Genomic DNA, 24,474 nt, shown 5'->3' with positions numbered 1-24,474 from the left:
GGGTACCACAATGAAACAGGGGTACAGGTTAGTGCAATCACCTAACAACATTACCAGGTAACACTTTATTTGAATAGTCCATCTGCAGATGCTCTACAGACTATCAGTAACCTTTCAACTAACTATCTATAAACCTAACCCTAGCTCTAACCCTAACCTTAACCCTTATCCTAACCCTAAACTTAATTAACCCTTACCTTAACCTTAACCCTAACCCTGATTCTAAACCTAACCCTAACCGTAACCTTAGCAAGCAGTTGCTTATCAACATTTACTTTGTTCATAGTATGACCATATGTAGAGTATCTACAGATGGAAAATCTGGACTATCCAAGTAAAGTGTGACCCATATAAACCATCATTATCGCCATCAACAATGAGCAGAAATATAATGGAATGAATCTCATCTTTCTCTGTTGCAGTATCTCCTTGAGGACAATAGGAACAAAGCCAGCCAGAGACCACATATTGAGGCCTATTTCCATAGCGAGTTGCTGTGAAGGTGAAAACACAAATAACCAATGTGGAGCTTTTCTATCTCTAATGTGCTTAATCATACAGATGGATAAATACTCATATGCTATTCTGAAACTGCTAGAGATGAAAATCCAGGCTTTTCAATGTGATTGAAGTAGAGAACAAGAGAGGGAGGTGGGGGGGTGCAGAAATGCGGCGACAGGGAACAAACGGTTAAAGGGAAAGAGAAAAGGGAAGATTGTCACAGAAAGATATGGCCAAACCCCTGAACAGATGTAATATAGCAATGAGGATCATTGGCTTTACCAGGTTGACATCACACACATTCACACGCACGTGTACACGGACACAGACGCACACACACATAGAATCATAAAAGAGGACCTTGGTCAGGGTGACTTGTGTTCTCATATCTGTGTGTATGCGTTGTGCATATGTGCTGCCTCATGTTTGACTGATCACAGACAAATCCTTCTGGATGGGTTGAGATGATGTATTGGATGCCATGGTTTACGCAATGTCCTCTGGAGATATCAAGGAGAAGTGCAGTGCTTTTCCAAATAGTGTAATAGTGTTCAATAGTGTAGAGAAGTGGCGCACAGACATCTCCCCACAGTGAGCCACAGCCCTGCAGGTTCTCCCTCAGACCCATGCATTCTCTCTGAAGGAACTCCTTAAGACTGTAATTAGCCAGTGGAGGCTGCTGAGGGGAGAATGGCTCATAATAATCAAATCAAACTATGAAACTACGAATACAACATGTGTAGACCTTACCGTCAAATGAAAGAGTAAAGCAAATATTTACCAAATAAAATAAAGTAAAAAGTAATGAAAAAGTAACAAAATAACAATAACAAGGCTATATTCAGGGGGTACCGGTACCGAGTCAACGTGCAGGGGTACGGGTTAGTCAAGGTAATTTGTACATCTAGGTAGGGGTGAAGTGACTATGCATTGATAAGAAACAGCAAGTAGCAGAAGTGTAAAAAACAAATGGGGGGGTTGTCAATGTAAATATGGCTTGGGGGTCTTATGGCTTGGGGGTAGAAGCTGTTAAGAAGCCTTTTGGTCCTAGACTTGGCGCTCCGGTACCACTTGTCGTGCGGTAGCAGAGAAAACAGTCTATGACTTGGGTGACTGGAGTCTTTGACAATTTTATGGGCTTTCGTCTGACACTTCCTAGTATATAGGTCCTGGATGGCAGGACGCTTGACCCCAGTGATGTACTGGGCTATACGCACTACTCTTTGTAGCGCCTTTCGGTCAGATGCCTAGCAGTTACTATTAGGGATGCACAATATATCGGTGAACATATCGGAATCGGCTGATATTTGCTAAAATTGCCAACATCGGTATCGGCCCGATGTCTAGTTTAACGCGGATGTTAAAAACAGATGCATACCTATATAACGTATGACGTAATGACACCACGTAAAATTTTGCGCTACATGTGCAACACAGCACTCCTAACTTATCCCACAATGTCTGCTGTGTGGATCAAGCAGTCAACAAGTCCGCAGTCATTTGAAAGAGTAAGAACATTTCAGCGAGACAACTCAAAGGCGAAACCATTAAAACCAAGATAATGGAATTCATTGCCCTTGACAATCAACCGTTCTCTGTCATGGTGATGTTGGCTTTCGCCGACTGGTTGAGCACCGGTACACACAACCAAGTGCGCTATTTTTCAGATGTTGCCCTACCGGAGTTACACAGTAATAGCGTCACTGCTATTAGCTTCACGACATACATACTATGGAACGCCGTTTGGGTCTTTGCATGTCAAAAAGAATACAGTAGCACTGTCAAAGCTGTACAAAAAAGTCTGCAAACAAGCAAACACCAGCCACGAACGATGTGTTTACAATACCTCATTGGTAATAAAGCATCATTTGTTCGACCGCAACTTCTGGGGTAGCTAGCTTTAGCTTGGTACCTAGATAGCACCAATACAACCAGTCTGAAAACAATGACCAGTAGAAACGGCAGTCATTTTCATTATTCTTAGCAATGATTTAGGAATCCTTGTGAGTTAGTATTAGCTAGGATGCCACTTGTTGTTCGCCTATTGAAATTGAAATTCAGTTCATGAAAATAAATAGCTAGCCAGCTACTTAACCCTGTTGTCCAAAGCTAACATTATAAGCAGCCAGCTAGCTTCATCTGGCTAGTGAGGCTCGACCGGACCGGGTTATGTGTTGTGAAGCTAGCCACAATAAGGATTAGGCTGTTACGCCCTGACCTGAGAGAGACGTTTTTCTCTGTTTAGTTAGGTCAGGGTGTGATATGGGGTGTGCATTCTATGCATTTTATTTCTATGTTTTGGCCGGGTATGGTTTCCAATCAGAGGCAGCTGTCTATCGTTGTCTCTGATTGGGAGCCATAATTAGGCAGCCTTTTCCCACCTGGGTTTTTGTGGGTAGTTATTTTCTGTTTTGTTATTCTGTGACCTGACGCAACTGTTTCGTTGTTTTCGATTTGTTTCTTTGTTATAGTGTTTTCATTGTCTAAATAAATATAATGAACACTCACCATGCTACGCTTTGGTCCCCTCCTTTTGACAGACGTAACATAGGCACAATAGTGGAATTTGCGGTTTGCCTTCAAAATAAAAGTATGTCATTGACAGTGATGCAAATTAATACAAATAGTAGAATTATGGCATACTTTTATTTTGAAGGCTAACCGGAAAGTCCACTATTCTGGCTAATCCTTATTGTGGCTAGCTTCACATAGATAGGTCCAACATCCATGAATCAAATAAGAACTGTCTTATAAATTAGAGTTATTTTAGATGATGACACCTAGCTATATAGTTAGCTAGCGAACTATAGCTACTGAAACAGATTGTCGTTTTGTTTTGGGGGAAGAACATTGTTTGCATCCATGTTCTAGCTAACTTTTTTTATGACCAGCACTGTAGGTGTGTGAGACAACTTTACCAGCATCATAGCATACGTATCGATGAATTGTTGTGACATATGAAATACGATTGATAGTGTAATTAATGTGTAATAACTATGTAAAAAATGTATTAACGTGTTAAATTATTATGTGACGTGCAGTCATATTCATGGCCTGATTGGTCAACAAGCTTATTTGACACGTCAAATAGTGTTATTTGACACGTCAAATTGTGTTATTTGATGTGTATCTTTTTTGACACGCAAAGACCCAAACAGCGTTCCATAGAAATCCTGGTTGAGATTGAAATGACTGAACAAATGAACAATGAAACAGCACAGTAAGTAAGTGAAAGAAATAGGTTTTGATTATGTTTTACTGGTAATGGGGACATACATAAATGCCAACAAAATAACTTTTTGGTCAGTGTGGTGTGTGTGTGTGTGTAACCTTTATTTAACTAGGCAAGTCAGTTAAAACTCTTTAGGGATAGGGGGCAGCATTGGGAAGTTTGGATGAAAAGCGTGCCCAGAGTAAACTGCCTGTTACTCAGGCCCAGAAGCTAGAATTTGCATATAATTAGTAGATTTGGATAGAAAACACTCTAAAGTTTCCAAAACTGTAAAATAATGTCTGTGAGTATAACAGAACTCATATGACAGGCGAAAACCTGAGAAAGATCCAACCAGGAAGTGGGAATTCTGAGGTTTGTAGTTTTCAAGTGAATGCCTATCCAATATCCAGTGTCTTTGGGGTCAGATTGCACTTCCTAAGGATTCCACTAGATGTCCACAGTCTTTAGAAGTTGTTTCAGGCTTCTGTTGTGAAAGGGGAGCGAATAAGAGCACTCTAAGCAGATGGCCCAGGTGAAAGCCTTTAGTATAGTCACATGCGTGGCCATGAACTCCTTTCCCTTTCCTTTCTAATGAAAACAGTATTGTCCGGTTGAAACTTATTTAATAATTATGATAAAAACACCATAATGATTCATTAGAAACATCGTTTGACATGTTTCTACGAACTCAAATGGAACTTTTTTGACTTTTCGTCTAGACTTTGTGCCTGCGCTTTGTGCATTTGGATTACTGGACTAAACGCGCAAACAAAAAAGAGGTATTTGGACATAAAGATGAACTTTATCGAACAAAATTAACATTTATTGTCTAACATGGAGTGCCATCAGATGAAGATCATCAAAGGTAAGTGATTAATTTTAATGCTATTTCTGACTTTTGTGACACCTCTCCTTGGTTGGAAAATGGCTGCATGGTTTGTGTGGCTAGGCGCTGACCTAACATAATCGCATGGTGTGCTTTCACCGTAAAGCCTTTTTGAAATCGGACACAGCGGCTTGATTAACCTCTATGGGACCCCTTCCCGTTCTCATCACGGTAACGGGATTGCTTGACAAGATAGCATAAATCTAATAATTTCAATTTCTCAAACAATCAACTATTTTACACCCTTTGAAAGATAAACATCTCCTTAATCTAACCATGTTGTCCGATTTCAAAGAGGCTTTACGGCAAAAGCATAAAGTTAGATTATGTTAGGACAGTACATTGACAAAACATTACACACAGCTATTTTCAATGCAAAGACAGGCGTCACCAAAAGCAGAAATCCAGCTAAAATTATGCACTAACCTTTGACAATCTTCATCAGATGACACTCCTAGGGCATCATGTTACACAATACATGCATTCTTTTGTTCGATAAAGTTCATATTTATATATAAAAACAGCATTTTACATCGGCGCGTGATGTTCAGAAAATATTTTCCCTCAATTGCTTCCGGTGAATCAGCGCTACAATTTACAAAATTACTATTCGAAAACATTGGTCAAATCTAATATTGTCATTCAAAGAATTATAGATTAACATCTCGTGAATGCAACCGCATTGTCAGATTTAAAAATAACTTTACTGGGAAATCACACTTTGCAATAAACGAGGTGCTATGCTCAGAAAAATAGGCTAGGCGATACAGGTTAGCGCCATCTTGGAACCATCTAAAATCAAATATACTATTGTACATATTCCCTCACCTTTGATTGTCTTCATCAGAAGGCACTTCCAGGTATCCCAGGTCCACAACAAATGTAGTTTTGTTCGAAAAATTTAATAATTTATGTCCCAATAGCTCCTTCTTGTTAGCGCGTTCCGAAGGCTACTCATAATGTACGAGGCGCGCGGGACTTGTCGTCACGAATGTGCAAAAAAACTATATTTACGTTCGTTCAAACATGTCAAACGTTGTATAACATAAATCTTTAGGGCCTTTTTCAATCAGAGCTTCAATAATATTCACGGTGGACGATTGCATTGTCTTACTAAATGTTTCAGAATGAGAGGGTACCCACGGGCGCCCGCGTCATAGTAGTAATGGCCCTCCCCCTATGACCAACTTTCCAGGCCTCTCGTTCGGTCAGTTTCTACCGGAGAAGACTCAAACCACTTTGTAAAGACTGTTGACATCTAGTGGAAGCCTTAGGAAGTGCTAAATGAATCCTAACTCACGGTGTGTTTCATAGGCAAAGTGTTGAAGGTGATTCCACAAATCAGATTTCCACTTCCTGCATGGCATCTTCTCAGGTTTTGGCCTGCCATATGAGTTATGTTATACTCACAGACACCATTCAATCAGTTTTAGAAACTTTTGAGTGTTTTCTATCCAAATTTACTAATTATCCGGCTGTGCAAATACTGCCCCCTAGCCCCAACAGGTTTTAACAAGAGATGTATCTTTAATCGTATGTATAACACTTGTATCTTATATCAATGTTTATGATGAGTATTTCTGTAATTTGATGTGGCTCTCTGCATTTTCCCTGGATGTTTGTTTGAGACAATGCATTTCTGAACATAACACGCCAATTTCAAATGAGGTTTCTGGACATAAAAATGTACTTTATCGAACAAAACAAACATTTATTGTCTAACATGGAGTCCTGGGAGTGCCATCATATGAAGATCATCAAAGGTTAGTGATTCATTTTAACGCTATTTCTGACTTTTGTGACACCTCTCCTTCTTTGGAAAATGGCTGTATGGTTTTTTGTGGCTAGGCACTGACCTAACATAATCGCATGGTGTGCTTTCACCGTAAAGCCTTTTTGAAATCGGACACGGTGGTTGGATTAACGAGAGTTAATCTTTAAAATGGTGTATAATACTTGTATGTTTGAGGAATTTTAATTATAGGATTTCTGTTGTTTGAATTTGGCGCCCTGCAATTTCACTGGCTGTAGGCCAGGTGTTCCGCTAGCGGAACCCCCTTCCTAGAAAGGTTAAGAACAAATTCTTATTTACAGTGACGGCCCGGACGACACTGGGCCAATTGTGCGCCGCCCTATGGGACTCCAAATCCCGACCGTATGTGATACAGCCTGGATTCGAACCAGGGACTGTAGTGAGGCCTCTTGCACTAAGATGCAGTGCCTTAGACTGCTGCGTCCATGTGCGTGTGTGCTAACTATTTAACTGTACTAAAACACTTAAAAGGCCGCAAAAAATTTAAATAGCGGTTATCTGTATCTATTGTTTTTTTTGGCAAGGAAAATATTGGATATTGGTATCGGCCAAAAATGTCATATCAGTGCATCACTAGTTACGGTGATGCAACCGGTCAGGATGCTCTCAATGACCGGAATGGAGCAAATGTAAATGGGATGGCATCAAACACCTGGAAACCATGTGTTTGATCTATTTGATACCATTCCACTGACACCGCACCAGTCATTACCACAAGCCCGTTCTCACCAATTAAGGTGCCACCAACCTCCTGTGGTAATTACCCTACACATAACACAGAGCCAGGTCTTACTATTTAACAGCATACGCTCCAGCAACGGAGATGCTCGGGAATCTTAAAGCAGACCTACAGACAAGGCAGTGCATAAAGAGTGGATGATTAAGAGACATTGACATTTAAAATGCAGTCTTCAAGAGCCTCTCAAGGACACTGAATACATCCTCTTACTTTAATACAATGATATACGGGCACATCTCTCCATCTCCCCATATCTGCTGTATTAACCAATGTCAGCTTGTGTGTGGTAAGATATGGCCTTGTCAGTATGCACCAGCGTGGGTGACAATGGGAAAGCCCTGACTCTGCAACTGAGGAGAGAGGGAGAGAGAGAAATGAAAGGATGGCAGAGGATTGAATAGAAACAGATACATTTGCAGTGTGTCCTCCTGCTCCCTCCCTCTCTCTGACTGTAGCAACAGAGGGAAGAAGAGAGAGGGAAGAAGAGAGAGGGAAGAAGAGAGAGGGAAGAAGAGAGAGGGAAGAAGAGAGAGGGGAGAGAGACAGAGGGAGTGAGACAGAGGCAGTCATGCGTAGAATTGCCTCATCAATGGTAGAGCACCTCTGACATCACAAACGGCTTTTCAAATGGACACATTTATACAGATACTGTTGTGATCCCTGAGCAATCCTATTACTGCTCTGAAAGCACAGGGTGATGGAGAGTGGCCCAGGTACCAGCCTTTAGTACCTTCACAGGGAGATTGTTGGACATAATGGCCTGGTCCATATCAAATCAAATCAAACTTTATTGCCACATGCGCCGAATACAACAAGTGCAGACTTTACCTTGAAATGCTTACTTACAAGCCCTTAACGAACAGTGCAGTTCAATAAGATGAACATATTTACCAAGTAGGCTAAAATAAAAAGTAATATTAAAAAGTGACACAATAAGAATAACAATAACGAGGCTATATACAGGGGGCACCGGTACCGAGTCAGTTTGCAGGGGTACAGGCTAGTTGAGGTAATCTGTACATGTAGGTGGGGGCGAAGTGACTATGCATAGGTAACAAACAATGAATTGTTCAGCAGTCTAATGGCTAGGGGGTTGAAGCTGTTGAGGAGCCTTTTGGTCCTAGACTTGGCGCTCCGGTACCGATAGCAGTGCGTAAGCAGAGAAAACAGTCTATAACTTGGGTGACTGGAGTCTCTGACAATTTTATAGGCTTTCCTCTGACACCGCCTATTATATTGGTCCTGGATGGCAGGAAGCTTGGCCCCAGTGATGTACTGGGCCATTCGCCATACCCTCTGTATCGCCTTACAGTCAGATGCCGAGCAATTGCCATACCAGGCGGTGATGCAACCGGTCAGGATGCTCTCGATGGTGCAGCTGTAGAACCTTTTGAGGAACTGGGGCCCATGCCAAATCTCTTCAGTCTCTTGAGGGGGAAAATGTTTTGTTGTGCCCTCTTCACGACTGTCTTAGTATGTTTGGACCATGAAAGTTCGTTGGTGATGTGGACACCAAGGAACTTGAAACTCTCGACCCGCTCCACTACAGCCCTGTCAATGTTAATGGGGGCCTGTTCGGCCCGCCTTTTCCTGAAGTCCACGATCAGCTCCTTTGTCATGCTCACATTAAGGGAGAGGTTGTTATTCTGGCACCACACTGCCAGTTCTCTGACCACCTCCCTATAGGCCGTCTCACCGTTGTCGGTGATCCGGCCTACCTCTGTTGTGTCATCAGCAAACTTAATGATCGTGTTGGAGTCGTGTTTGGCCACGCAGTCGTGGGTGAACAGGGAATACAGGAGGGGACTAAGTACACACCCCTGAGGGGCCCCAGTGTTAAGGATCATCGTAGCAGACGTATTGTTGCCCACTCTTACCACCTGGGGGCGGCCCGTCAGGAAGTCCAGGATCCAGTTGCAGAGGGAGGTGTTTAGTCCCAGAGTCCTTAGCTTAGTAATGAGCTTTGTGGGCTCTATGGTGTTGAACACTGAGCTGTAGTCGATGAACAGCCTTCTCACATATGTGTTCCTTTTGTCCAGGTGAGAAAGGGCAGTGTGGAGTGCGATTGATTCATACAAGATTACCCATTACCCTTATCTGTCTCATATATGAGGCAATAGGTACTGTACATGAGCAGATTGAAGAGTGAAATGTATTTGTTTATTTTATATCTATTCTTCCTATTCCAAAATAGAGATATCCCACCATATGACCAATGCATTAAATCCACTTAAAATACATTTAAGAAGAATATATATATATATACTGTACAGTACCAGTCAAAAGTTTGGACACACTTACTCATTCAATGTTTTTTCTTTATTTGTACTATTTTCTACAGTAGAATAATAGTGAAGACATCAAAACTATGAAATAACACACATGGAATCATGTAGTACCCGAAACATTTGCCTTGATTACAGCTTTGTACACTCTCTTGGCATTCTCTGAACTAGATTCACCACAAATGCTTTTCCAACAGTCTTAAAGGTGTTCCCACATATGCCGAGCACTTGTTGGCTGCTCTTCCTTCACTCTGCAGTCCAACTCATCTCAAACCATCTCAACTGGGTTGTGGTCAGGTGATTGTGGAGGCCAGGTCATCCGATACAGCACTCCATCACTCTCCTTCTTGGTCAAGTAGCCCTTACACAGTCTGGAGGTGTGTTGGGTCATTGTCTTCCCTGTAGCCTTCCCTGTAGCTCAGTTGGTAGAGCATGGTGTTTGCAACACCAGGGTTGTGGGTTCGATTCCCACGGGGGGCCAGCACAGAAAAATAATGTATGAAATGAAATGTATGCATTCACTACTGTAAGTCGCTCTGGATAAGGGTGTCTGCTAAATGACTAAAATGTAAATGTAAAAATTGTCCTGTTGAAAAACAAATGATAGTCCCACTAAGCGCAAACCAGATGGGATGGTGTATCGCTGCTGAATGCCATGGTAGCCATGCTGGTTAAGTGTGCCTTGAATTCTAAATAAATGACCGACAGTGTCACCAGCAAAGCACCCCCACACCATCACACCTTCTCCTCCATGCTTTGTGGTGGGAACCACAAATGCGGAGATCATTGGTTCACCTACTATGCGTCTCACAAAGACCCGGTGGTTGGAACCAAAAATCTTACATTTGGAGTCATCAGACCAAAGGACAGATTTCCATCGGTCTAATGTCCATTGCTCGTGTTTCTTGGCCCAAGCAAGTCTCTTCTTATTATTGGTGTCCTTTAGTAGTGGTTTCTTTGCAGCAATTCGACTATGAAAGTCTGATTCACACAGTCTCCTTTGAACAGTTGATGTTGAGATTTCTGAGGCTGGTTTACTCTAATGAACTTATCCTCTTGGTTTTCTTTTCCTATGGCGGTCCTCATGGGAGCCAGTTTCATCATAGTGCTTGATGGTTTTTGCAACTACACTTGAAGAAACTTTGAAGTTCTTGAAATGTTCCATATTGACTGACCTTCAAGTCTTAAAGTAAGGATGGACTGTCATTTCTCTTTGTTTATTTCAAATCAAAGTTTATTTGTCACGTGCGCCGAATACAACAGGTGTAGACCTTACAGTGAAATGCTTACTTACAGACTCTAACCAATAGTGCAAAAAAGGTATTAGGTGAACAATAGGTAAGTAAAGAAATATTTAAGCTGTTCATGCCATAATATGGACTTGGTCTTTTACCAAATAGGGCTATCTTCTGTATACACCCCCCCCCCCCACCTTGTGTCATGATGTTGGTCTGTTGGGGGAGGTTTATGACCCCCATAAATACCTTTCCCCTTTTCTCTCTCTCTACTCTATAGAGTTGACTCTTGTAAAGCCTTTGTAACATAGAGAGTCTGGTAACATCGAAAGGTGTGAAACGGAACCATATTTCGGTAATCCAACCAGTTGAAAATATGCGTTGGTACTTAATGAATATGATCTCAGATCAGTTGTTGTCTGAGACATTACTACTAATGACAGGATGACATAAACTGTATCTTGGAAAGTCGACACACTCTAGTTATCAGATTCACATGGAATTGTTGTGCAATATAAATGTTTAAATATGAAACTATTTGTGAAAAGATTAAATGTAATTTTAGCTTCTTAAATGAGAGAACGGTTTGTCACTCAGAGGCCCCGCCCAAGTGAACAGACTTTGGTTGTAAACTATGAAACACGCCCTTCTTTCACCACTATATAAACCCGTTGCCAAAAATTAAACTTCCTGTTCCAAGGACGTGAGGACTTGCGGTCCCCACATTGAAAGGACAAAGATCACCTACAGAACTAAGCCAATCTCAGCATGAGCTCTGGTTGAACGACAAGAACCTAACAAAATTAGCATCGAATTTCAATGTGAAGATGACAATCCACACGCCGAAAGGATGAATTTCGACTATACCAGCCAGAATATAGCATGAGCTTAAAGTATGGCAACTTGGTATGAACTTTGAACTCTTATTCACTAAAGAAGTGATACCTCCTAGCCGTTGCCTTAGCGCAGCAACTGTAGACGTGGGCTAGGAGAGGACCGACAGAGTATCCATTCTACCACGCTCCAGTTCACCACTCGACATTCTTCAGGGGACCAGAGATCCATGCTGGACCACCCCACCTTCTATCTACGACTAATCTACCGAAGCGCAGTTCAGAGTAAATATTTCTTGCATTTTTCTTTTTCAAATGGCCGGTTATGTAGACTGCATAAGATACTGTATTTTTGATAGCATAGCTGCCTACGGCCCGATAGAGACACAAAACCTTTTTGCTCCTCAGTCTTCCCGCTCTTTCACTCAAACCCAACACCCTTTCTTTGTGTAACCAGCCGTCATATCTGTTCCGTTCGCTAGGGACGATATCCTTTATGACATAATTTGTAATCAATGTATGATACATTCTGTGTATATGTAATTCTGTGTGATTATTTAGGTATTTAGTTTATAAATAATTAAACCAAATGTTGTATTGCTGATTCAACTTGATAGCCAGGGTCTGTGAAGATAACCAAGAATTTACAACTTTCAGATGAGACTAAATAAAGGGACGATTAAATATTGACTGCTACTGATGTAAAAGATTACTAGGTCTTTAAGAGTTTATTCGGAAGATAACAGCTCTATAAACATTATTTCGTGGTGCCCAGACTTTGTAGTTAAATACATTTACCTGATTAGCTTTATCAGGTAATATTATTACAGAGAAATGATTTTATAGAATAGCATGTCATATCACTTAATCCGACATAAGACACGACACTTGTCACAACAAAACTGATTGGCTCAAACGCATTAAGAAGGAAAGAAATTCCACAAATGAACTTTTAACAAGGCACACCTATTGATTGAAATGCATTCCAGGTGACTACCACATGAAGCTGGTTGAGAGAATCCCAAGAGTGTTCACAGCTGTCATCAAGGCAAAGGATGGCAACTTTGAAGCATCTCAAATACAACACTGCTCAAAAAAATAAAGGGAACACTAAAATAACACATCCTAGATCTGAATGAATGAAATAATCGTATTAAATACTTTTTTCTTTACATAGTTGAATGTGCTGACAACAAAATCACACAAAAATAATCAATGGAAATCCAATTTATCAACCCATGGAGGTCTGGATTTGGAGTCACACTCAAAATTAAAGTGGAAAACCACACTACACAAACCACAAACCACGCTGATCCAACTTTGATGTAATGTCCTTAAAACAAGTCAAAATGAGGCTCAGTAGTGTGTGTGGCCTCCACGTGCCTGTATGGCCTCCCTACAACGCCTGGGCATGCTCCTGGTGAGGTGGCGGATGGTCTCCTGAGGGATCTCCTCCCAGACCTGGACTAAAGCATCCACCAACTCCTGGACAGTCTGTGGTGCAACGTGGCGTTGGTGGATGGAGCGAGACATGATGTCCCAGATGTGCTCAATTGGATTCAGGTCTGGGGAACGGGCGGGCCAGTCCATAGCATCAATGCCTTCCTCTTGCAGGAACTGCTGACACACTCCAGCCACAAGAGGTCTAGCATTGTCTTGCATTAGGAGGAACCCAGGGCCAACCGCACCAGCATATGGTCTCACAAGGGGTCTGAGGATCTCATCTCGGTACCTAATGGCAGTCAGGCTACCTCTGGCGAGCACATGGAGGGCTGTGTGGCCCCCCAAAGAAATGCCACCCCACACCATGACTGACCCACCGCCAAACCGGTCATGCTGGAGGATGTTGCAGGCAGCAGAACGGTCTCCACGGCATCTCCAGACTCTGTCACGTCTGTCACGTGCTCAGTGTGAACCTGCTTTCATCTGTGAAGAGCACAGGGCGCCAGTGGCGAAATTGCCAATCTTGGTGTTCTCTAGCAAATGCCAAACGTCCTGCACGGTGTTGGGCTGTAAGCACAACCCCCACCTGTGGACGGCGGGCCCTCATACCACCCTCATGGAGTCTGTTTTTGACCATTTGAGCAGACACATGCACATTTGTGGCCTGCTGGAGGTCATTTTGCAGGGCTCTGGCAGTGCTCATCCTGCTCCTCCTTGCACAAAGGCGGAGGTAGCGGTCCTGCTGCTGGGTTGTTGCCCTCCTACGGCCTCCTCCACGTCTCCTGATGTACTGGCCTGTCTCCTGGTAGCGCCTCCATGCTCTGGACACTACGCTGACAGACACAGCAAACCTTCTTGCCACAGCTCGCATTGATGTGCCATCCTGGATGAGCTGCACTACCTGAGCCACTTGTGTGGGTTGTAGACTCCGTCTCATGCTACCACTAGAGTGAAAGCACCGCCAGCATTCAAAAGTGACCAAAACATCAGCCAGGAAGCATAGGAACTGAGAAGTGGTCTGTGGCCACCACCTGCAGAACCACTCCTTTATTGGGGGTGTCTTGCTAATTGCCTATAATTTCCACCTGTTGTCTATTCCATTTGCACAACAGCATGTGAAATGTATTGTCAATCAGTGTTGCTTCCTAAGTGGACAGTTTGATTTCACAGAAGTGTGATTGACTTGGAGTTACATTGTGTTGTTTCAGTGTTCCCTTTATTTTTTTGAGCAATGTATATTAAATTCAATATATTTTGATTTGATTGACACTTTTTTGGTTACTACATGATTCCATATGTGTTATTTCATAGTTTTGATGTCTTCATATTATTCTACAATGTAGGAAATAGTCAAAATAAAGAAAACCCTGGAGTAGGTGTGTCCTAACTTTTGACTAGCAGTGAATATATATATTCTGTGAATAGACAAAGTACACTATATATACAAAAGTATGGGGACACCCCAGCTTCACACAGGCCTAAGATCACCATGTGCAATGCCAAGCGCTGGCTAGAGTAGTGTAAAGCTCACCGCCATTGGACTCTGGAGCAGTGGAAACGCGTTCTCTGGAGTAATGAATCCCGCTTCACCATCTGGCAGTCCGACGTACGAATCTGGGTTTGGCGGATGCCAGGAGAACTCAACCTGCTCCAATGCATAATGAGAACTGTAAAGTTTGGTGGAGGAGGAATAATGGTCTGTGGCTGTTTTTCATGGTTCGGGCTTGGCACGTTAGTTCCAGTGAAGGGAAATCTTAACGCTACAGCATTAAGAGCAGCCAGTCTTCTCTGCGCTCTAGCCCACCAGGATGGGTTATTTATAGCCGGGTGCTGGAGTGGCATGGATGCACAGAAACACAGCTGGAGAGTTCCGAGACTGTAGAGGAGGGGGGGGGGGGGGGGGGGGGGTGCAGAACTCAAATACAACTTCAATATAATGCAATGAAAACTCTAAGACAACTTGAATACAACAGAATAAAATAGATGGATGAACCGTGGAGGAACATCGGATAAGCCAACACCTAAGAGCCCAAATTATGGAAAAGCCTTCCTCAGTGTACAACTGGGACTAAACACTCCTTTGATCTGAAGGTCAGACTGTAGTTTGTGCCTTGTAAGGATGCTTTGCCGTAAAGAACTTCTCATAAAAGCTTTATTCAAGACTAATGGCTCCGTTCATGCGTGGAGCTCCAAATCCATCCATCCAGCTCCACGGGTGGGAGATTGGTAATCAAAATGTTCAAATGAATATGTATGAGAACTCTGAGAGCCCGGGTCTCCTTAAGGACTCCAGGGGATTGTGGTAATAAGGTGTCACCCTCTCTCCACCTCCTGACAAAATGTATTAAGCCCCTCGGAGGTCCCAAAAGTTATCTGGTATATGCCTGGGGGCGGGGAGGGGGGGTTGACTTTATAGAAGCACTGACCTTTGCAGTAAGGCTTCAAGGATGATGACTTCAGATGAGATAATACACAAACACACACACACACACACACAACAAATGCTGTGGTAATGAAAGAACAAAAAGGCTTCAGGCTTCCCATGCCATTGGAAGGCAGACCCAAAGGACCTCAACACCTCACAGTGGGGTGTCTAATGACTGATTTAAAGGTACAATATGTAAGATTATTTTCATTCAAACAGCTCTAAATGGCCAAAATAAACTGGCAAGGATCAGAATATGAGGTGATATGAATATTAGATGGTGAGATCAAACCCCAGTTTGCCCTCTGTGGCCTCTGATAAAACTCCTTTGGTCTGGACGCATTTTCTGATTTCTGATCTGCCGTTTTCTGAGAACCCCACAACAAAAATGGAGGATGTTACGGAGCTATAGTGAGATTTGTACCAGTCAACAGCAAACTGAGAGGAAACCATCTGAAACTAAAATGAAATTGGCCAGCCAAAAGGGAGTTGGATGAATGTTATGGAAAGACCAGGGTGAATGATTGGAGTGGATAGCTACTTCGGAAACTGATGGTAAGCCTAAACTCAAAACGAGCTGATATTTACTAGTTACATTATAATCATACTTAATATCTATCTAACTAGTTATCTAACGTTTTACTATGTACTGTTATACTATATTGATTTATTTCAGCAATTCCTATATATATATATATTTTAACATTTTTTTAAACATTTTTTTTTTTAAATGAAACCTTTATTTAACTAGGCAAGTCAGTTAAGGACAAATTCTTATTTACAATGACGGCTTAGGAACAGTGGGTTAACTGCCTTGTTCAGGGGCAGAACGACAGATTTTTACCTTGTCAGTTCGGGGATTCGATCTAGCAACCTTTCGGTTACTGGCCCAACGCTCTAACCACTAGGCTTCTTAATTTTTCCCCTATCCCTACCACTCCTCACCTAATTTGAGTAAACTAATGGACAACAATGCTTAGGCTTACACTTTCAGCTTATACATACCACATACACTTCACAGACAGTATATTTTACATTAGTTATCTTTTGTTTCTTTATAGTCCCAGCCTTCAGCTACCCTCAACCCCTCCCATGTATTTTTCCATTGTGCTGTGATGTTTCACAAATGTTCTGAATGTTTCTATTCTCATAGATTCTACAGATTGTAAATTAAAGATACAGTAAACACCTTTGCTGTCACGTCCTGACCAGTAATAGGGGTTATTTGTTATTGTAGTTTGGTCAGGACATGGCAGAGGGTATTTGTTTTATGTGGTGGTTTGTTTAGTAGGGTATTTGATTTATGTATTCCGGGGGTTTTTGGGCAATGTTCTATGTTAGTGTATTTCTATGTTCTGTCTAGTCTTTTGTATTTCTATGTTTTGTTGATTGGGGTTCGACTCTCAATTGGAGGCAGGTGTTTTCTAGTTGCCTCTGATTGAGAGTCCTATATATATATATGTATGTGTTTGTTGAGTGCTTTGTGGGAGATTGTTCTGTGTATAGCCTTGTGCCTTACCAGCCTGTGAATAGTCGTTGTGTTTTCTTTGTGTACGTGTTTATTTTGGTTCTCCTTCTTGTCCGAATATAATAAAGAAGATGAGTGCACATTTCCCTGCTGCATTTTGGTCTAAATCCGACGACAACCGTTACAGAATCCCCCACCAACCAAGGACCAAGCAGCGGAGTAAGGAGCAACGGGAGAATAATATGGACTATTGGGAAAAGTCGACGTGGGAGGAGATTATGGCCGGAGAAGGTCCATGGAGAAAGTGGAGCGAAAACCGGGAACGCTACAGGGGAACACGACTGGCGTTTAAGCCGGAGAGGCACCCCCAATAATTTTTTTGGGGGGGGCACACGGGTAGTTTGGCTGGGCCAGGCAGTAGACCTAAGCCAGCTCCCCGTGCTTTTTATGGGAAGCATTTGGAGTGGAGAGCGCCGAGGTATGCGGAAGTGCGCGCGATCTCACCCATACACACGCACAGTCCGGTGCGAGTGATCCCAGCCCCTCGCAAGTGCCGTGCTAGAGTGGGCATCCAGCCTGGTAGGAGGATGCCTGCGCAGCGCATCTAGTCACCGGTGCACCTCCTACGTCCAGTCTACCCTAAGCCAACTCTACGCACGGCAACCATCAGGCCCCTGCACAGCCCAGTTCGCCCTGTACCAGCACTCTGCTCGTACAGGGCTACTAGTTCCATCCAGCCAGGACGGGTTGTGCAGGACGTGCAATCGAGACCGCCAGTGCTTTTCCCCGGGCCGGTATATCCAGTACCAGTACCCCGCACCAGGCCTCCAATACGTCATCCCAGTCCAACTCAGCCCGTTCCTGCTCCCCGCACTAGCCATGAGGTGCGTGTTCACAAACTGGCACTTCCAGTACCAGCACCACGCATCAGGCTTCCAGTGCGTAATACCAGTTCCACTCGGCCGGTTCCTGCTTCCCGCACTAGCCCTGAGGTGCATGTCCCCAGGCTGGTACCTCCACTACCAGTCCCACGCATCAGGCTTCCAGTGCGTCAGCCCAGCCTCGAGTGTCCGGAAACAGTGCCCTGTCCAGAGTGTCCGGAAACAGTGCCCTGTCCAGAGTGTCCGGAAACAGTGCCCTGTCCAGAGTGTCCGGAAACAGTGCCACGTCCAGAGTATCCGACAACAGTGCCCCGTCCAGAGTATCCGTCGACAGTGCCCCGTCCAGAGTATCCGACGACAGTGCTTCGTCCAGTGTATCCGACGACAGTGCCCCGTCCAGAGTATCCGACGACAGTGCCCCGTCCAGAGTATCCGACAACAGTACCCCGTCATGAGTATCCGGTAAGAGTGTTAAGCCCGGAACCGAGTGAGACGGCCTACAGTTTGGAACCAAGGGAGACGGCCCACTGTGCAGAACCGAGTGAGACGGCCTACAGTTCGGAACCAAGGGAGACGGCCCACTGTGCAGAACTGAGTGAGACGGCCCACAGTTCGGAGAGGGGTGAATGGGTCTACAGTCCGGAACCGAGTGAGTCTGCCTGCGATCCGGAACCGAGTGAGTCTGCCTGCGATCCGGAAGCGAGTGGGTCTGCCTGCGATCCGGAAGCGAGTGGGTCTGCCTGCGATCCGGAAGCGAGTGAGTCTGCCTGCAGTCCGGAACCGAGTGAGTCTGCCTGCGGTCCGGAACCGAGTGAGTCTGCCTGTGGTCCGGAAGCGAGCGAGTCTGACTATAACTCCGAACTGTGTGAGTCTGCCTACGGCCCGGAACCGAGTGAGTCTGCCTGCGGTCCGGAACCGAGTGAGTCTGCCTGCGGTCCGGAACCGAGTGAGTCTGCCTGCGATCCGGAACCGAGCGAGTCTGACTATAACTCCGAACTGTGTGAGTCTGACTATAACTCCGAACTGTGTGAGTCTGCCTACAGCTCGGAACCGAGTGAGTCTGCCTACGGCCCGGAACCGAGTGAGTCTGCCTACGGTCCGGAACCAAGCGAGTATGCCTACAGTCTGGGTGGCTGTAGACCAGAACCTGAGCCACCTCCAGTATAGGTGGGTTGGGGAGGGGGGGTGTAGCACAGGTGCCGTCGTTGACGGCAGCCACCCACCCTTCCCTCCCTTTAGTTTAGAGGATTTATGTTTGTTTTGGGGTATTTTGTTTTTTTGTGTGAGGTGCATCCGGGGTCTGCACCTTTGGGGGGGGGGTGTACTGTCACGTCCTGACCAGTAATAGGGGTTATTTGTTATTGTAGTTTGGTTAGGACGTGGCAGAGGGTATTTGTTTTATGTGGTTCGGGGTTTGTTTAGTAGGGTATTTGATTTATGTATTCCGGGGGGTTTTGGGCACTGTTCTATGTTAGTGTATTTCTATGTTCTGTCTAGTCTTTTGTATTTCTATGTTTTGTTAATTGGGGTTGGACTCTCAATTGGAGGCAGGTGTTTTCTAGTTGCCTCTGATTGAGAGTCCTATATATAGGTATGTGTTTGAGTGCTTTGTGGGAGATTGTTCTGTGTATAGCCTTGTGCCTTACCAGCCTGTGAATAGTCGTTGTGTTTTCTTTGTGTACGTGTTTATTTTGGTTCTCTTTCTTGTCCGAATATAATAAAGAAGATGAGTGCACATTTCCCCGCTGCATTTTGGTCTAAATCCGACGACAGCCGTTACATTTGCTAAGATTATTATTAGATTATTGATTGGCTATGACTTATCAAATCACCCAGCAGTGCTATTTGCAGAGTTTGCTCAAAGTAAATATTGATTTATTTCAGCAATTCCTGAATCTGCGAACAAAAACAAGCTACATGTGGGCAGTAGAAAAACATCTAATGATTCTGTCTTCGCAGCAAAATCAGGAGAGGTGGGATGGTTGTATCCCCAATATAGCATTCTATTGGTTGCAAAAATGTTGTATAATAATTTAAATTGAAAAACATTTGACTCTTTTGAAAGTTTTGAATCCAACATTGTTCATAAACCAAGTGCCATGAAATCGGTACATCGAAAATCTCCTCCCAACTATTTTGCAACCCGTATAGTGCAGCTAAAAAGAAACTGGTATACTTTTTTATTTATCACAATTGCCTTTAGCCAATTCTGGTCTTTAATGCAGGGCCGACAGACAAGTTCCTTACTTTCTCCCCTTTCCACTTGCCTCCTCCATTTTTGCGGTAATGCTGCACCAGTCCTATTTATAATATAATTGACAAAGATTGTACTTGCTTTATTTTTATAATGTATTTTTTTTAATCAATTGGTATATTTGAGTTTAACCCTTAACCCTTGTTCTAATATTTGTTCTGTCTTTTCTGGTGGATTAGACTGAAATTGCAACTAGCTTTCTATTGCTTGGTATAAAAATAGCGATATATTGGAGATTATTTCATTTTCAAATAACCAAAAGTGAGAGTTTGTAATCTGAATGAAGGGGAAAATACCATTCTTGAACACGGGGTGAGCCATTCTTACTAATCTGCTAGAGAACCAGTTCGGAACTTCTTCAGGATTGGTGGGTCCCCTGCGGGACGGTTGAGCTAATGCTATTAGTATGAGGTTGAAAGTAACAAGAACATTTCCCGGGACATAGACATGTCTGATATTGGCAGAAAGCTTAAATTCTTATTAATCTAACTGCACTGTCCAATTTACAGTAGCTATTACAGTGAAAGAATACCATGCAATTGTTTGAGGGGAGTGCACAGTTTTGAACATGAAAAGTTTTTAATAAACAAATTAGGCATATTTGGGCAGTCTTGATACAAAATTCTGAACAGAAATGCAATGGTTCATTGGATCAGCCTAACTCTTTGCACATACACTGCTGCCATCTAGTGGCCAATATATAAATTGCACCTGGGCTGGAATAATACATTATGGCCTTTCTCTTGCATTTCAACAATGATGGTACAAAAAAAATACAAAAAAACGGTTGTTTTTTCCTTTGTATGATCTTTAATCAGATCTAAAGTGTTATATTCTCCTACATTCCTTTCACATTTCCACAAACTTCAAAGTGTTTCCTTTCAAATGGTACCAAGAAAATGCATATCCTTGCATCAGGGCCTGAGCTTCAGGCAGTTACATTTGGGTATGTTATTTTAGGCGAAAATTGAAAAAAAGGGGCCGATCCTTAATGTTTAAGTATAGTTTTTGTATGAATGAAGCCTTGAGTGAGAGGTCCAGTGCTTTAATATTTAATCATTTCTGCCCTCCAAATTCATTTCATTATATAAATCGGCCAGTAAAACGTTTCTAGCTTGCCGTTCCAAGTAAAGTGGAATCGTGTTTGCTCATATAATTTAAAAAAGCAAGTTGTTAGGCATAGGCAGGGCCATAAGTAAATAGGTCAACTGATATATGACTAAATAATTACTCAGGCTGATTTCTCCACAAATATACAGGTGTTGTCCTTTCCATGGTTGCAAAATCTTATCTAATTTGGCTAACTTTATATTAAAATGTATTGTAGTGAGATCATTTCTTTCTTTCCGGATATGAATACCGAATATGTCCACTTCACCGGACCATTTTATTGGTAAACTACACGGTAATGCAAAAGTTATATTTTTTTGAGATACAATACTTAATATGGTGCACTTTTCATAATTCAGTTTTAATCCAGAAAGGTTAGAAAAATTATCTAGATCCTCTATGAGGCTGTATGGGGATCCAAATTGCAGACTTAAAAGAAAACATAAATCGTTAGCGTACAATGACACCTTTGTTTTTAAGCCCTGGATTTCTTAATATTATTGTTTGATCTGATTTTAATATTTAACATTTCGATGGCCATAATAAATAGATATGCCAATAGTGGACAGCCTTGTTTTACTCCTCTTGACAATTTAATACTTTCTGACGAGTAGCCATTATTTACTATTTTACACCTGGGGTTACTATACAGTACATACCTAGGGCAAAGATTGCTAGAGACAGCCTAGCATGATGTGGTCTTGCAGTAGACATATGCGCCACAGGGAGTGAAGAAAATAAGTAAGTACTGCAATCCTGTCCATCTATTCAAAGGCTTAACGTTACACTGGAAATAGCACAGTCAAAAATAACCAATAGCCAACCCTTAAAAAACAAAGCTTTAAACTACTAGGTCACATGACATTGTTTCCCCCTGTTGTTCAAACTGTCGGATGAACAGTTGTTCTGTCTGCCAACTTCACCAATAGCCTTTGTTTTTATTACAAATTCACTCTGAATGGTCCCACTTTTAAAACAAGAACATAACTCTGTAATAAGCAGAAATTTGTGACATTTCTCTCTTTGAAATATGAATGGACTTGATTTAATCTCTGTTGCACGTAGGGAGCCCTGAAATGTCAGGCAATGTCAGCATCTTATTGTTTCCTTTGTGTCCCGTAAATTAAAGAACAAAATTCTAGTCTGCCATGAGGACCAAAATACAAAGCAGCACAAAGGTAGCCGGCACAAAAATACACTCTTTGGAAAATGAAGATGAATAATGAGCAAGAGGGGCAGAGGATCTCATTGTACACACTTTCTCTCTGCAATAAATCAAATCACCACCACAACAATAGCATTATTCCATTCTTTCTACAGGAGAAGGCTGCAGGAAAATGTACATGGTATTTTGTATAGTATTCCAGCAGTTAATGAAGGGGCAGGGGAGGGGCAGACTCATTGTGCTGCTCTCCTCCGTTCATTCACTTGCCACTATCCCAGAATGTGGAAACAATCAGGAGAATGCCTCTTCTAAAATTGGGGTCATAATGGAAGCAGAATATTCCGAACCAAGGTCCAAGAGTTGGACCCGAATTGGCAGTCATTAAAAAATATCCACTGAATGCTGCAGGGTGAAAATAGCCTACACAGTAGTAAAGCAGAATAGAAGGCCCTTCCAAAACCTAATTTCCATTTTAAGAACCATGAATAAACATACCCCCACAGTCAGGTGGACTAGAATGCAATTCACCGGAGGGGTATCCTACAAAGCAGGTTTGAGGGATAACTCGGCATAACCGGTCATACGAAAGTGTTTCACCTTTTAGCCAGGTAAATTTCTATGGCAACGAATCCTTCAGAACTAACTCACAGCTAACTCCACTTACCCTGAATGAAATGACTGAGCCACTAGTCGAGAACCAATTAAATCAGATTCCCTCCCACTTGCAAAGATTGCGTCATCATCCCTTTCATTTGAGGAAGACGACTGACTAAATATTTTATTAATCAAATGTTGTTTTTTCAAACATTTTAATGTTAAAATATATCACATTACACATTTAGTAATGACAGAATGCATTTTAAACTTCACACAATGTAACACTTTTGTTTGACTTCACAAAAAAGGTGCTCGTAAATTGAAAAGCACACCAAAGACAGAATTAACGATAAGTAATAAAGTAAAGAAGGTACTTCAAAAAGCCTATTTCCCACCATAGCCAGCTGAATTTGCACGATAACTTTTCTTTCATTTTGATTTCGGCACATATGGAAATGTGTCACTGGCCATTGATTGATGTTTCATCATTGTCTCAATGAAGAGTTTGGCATTCAACTAGCCATGTGCGACATGCACACGCATTTACAAGCTTGCATGCTAGAGTTAGCGGCAGGTGGATGAGAAGTATCCACCGTCGTAGTAAGGATGAAGCCTGAGCTGGAATGTGAAGTTAACTGAAGCTGGTTAGCTTTAGAAAACCCTGAGTAGATCTAGCTTGCTTTGTATGATACCCCTCAGCAGCGTGTTCTTGTGGATTTAATTCTGCAGCTTGCAGGTCACCGACAGGTGGAACGACAAATGTTTTTTTAAATCTAGATTCCAAAGGTATCGTGACATGTCTGAGTTTTCCCTCCATTTCTGTTCACATGAATAGACTAAGTGTTTGCTACAAACATTGTTTGCTAAGTTATCAATGGTCCCATCAAACCTTGTGTATTGTAAAGAACAAACGGCAGAGTCTTATAAGCTACAATGTCACTAATTATCAATGTTTGTAAATATTTTGTTTCTTAGGCTATTGTTAATCTGTCTCTACTTACCAGCGCTGTATGTGAACTGGCTGCATGCTAGTTGAGCCCGCGCCATTGACGTATGGGTAGCTGCAGCCCAATATGGCGACCGGAGTATGAGCAAGTGGGTGTGTCGAAAGTAGTGAGTGTATGGAAAATCAATCAGCTAATTGGGCAGATTTGTTTCCATTCAAGACCGTTTTGCGTGGCTGATTGGGCTGCACTTCAAATCAATAAGCCGGCAATCCAAAAACAGTCCATTATAAATCACAATCTGGGTCAGGTGCGCATGATTTCAAAGTTTGTTCTATTGCCAACATAACTAGCAAAGTTATAAAATATGATCTTACAGTGTTAGGCTTTCACAAGGCAATTTAGAGAAACGTAATTTTGGTGCGCATAGAAAGGAGTCAGAGAATTTTTACTAGGATTAAATGTCAGGAATTGTGAAAAACTGAGTTTAAATGTATTTAGCTAAGGTGTATGTAAACTTCCGACTTCAACTGTACGTTCCAATTTAGACTCTTATAAGTGCCCAAATCTGCCATTCAGAACCCATATATCGGTACGAGTGAAAAGGGTTTATAGACAACAAAAAACTGAAAATAATAGTTAGATTTCAGTTTTTCCCTCCACACTCAGACCACTCTCAGA

Source organism: Salmo trutta, chromosome 29 (genome assembly GCF_901001165.1).
Source record: "Salmo trutta chromosome 29, fSalTru1.1, whole genome shotgun sequence".
In the NCBI taxonomy this organism is placed as follows: domain Eukaryota; kingdom Metazoa; phylum Chordata; class Actinopteri; order Salmoniformes; family Salmonidae; genus Salmo; species Salmo trutta.
The sequence above is the reverse complement of the archived record's forward strand: the minus strand, read 5'-3'. Positions refer to the sequence as shown.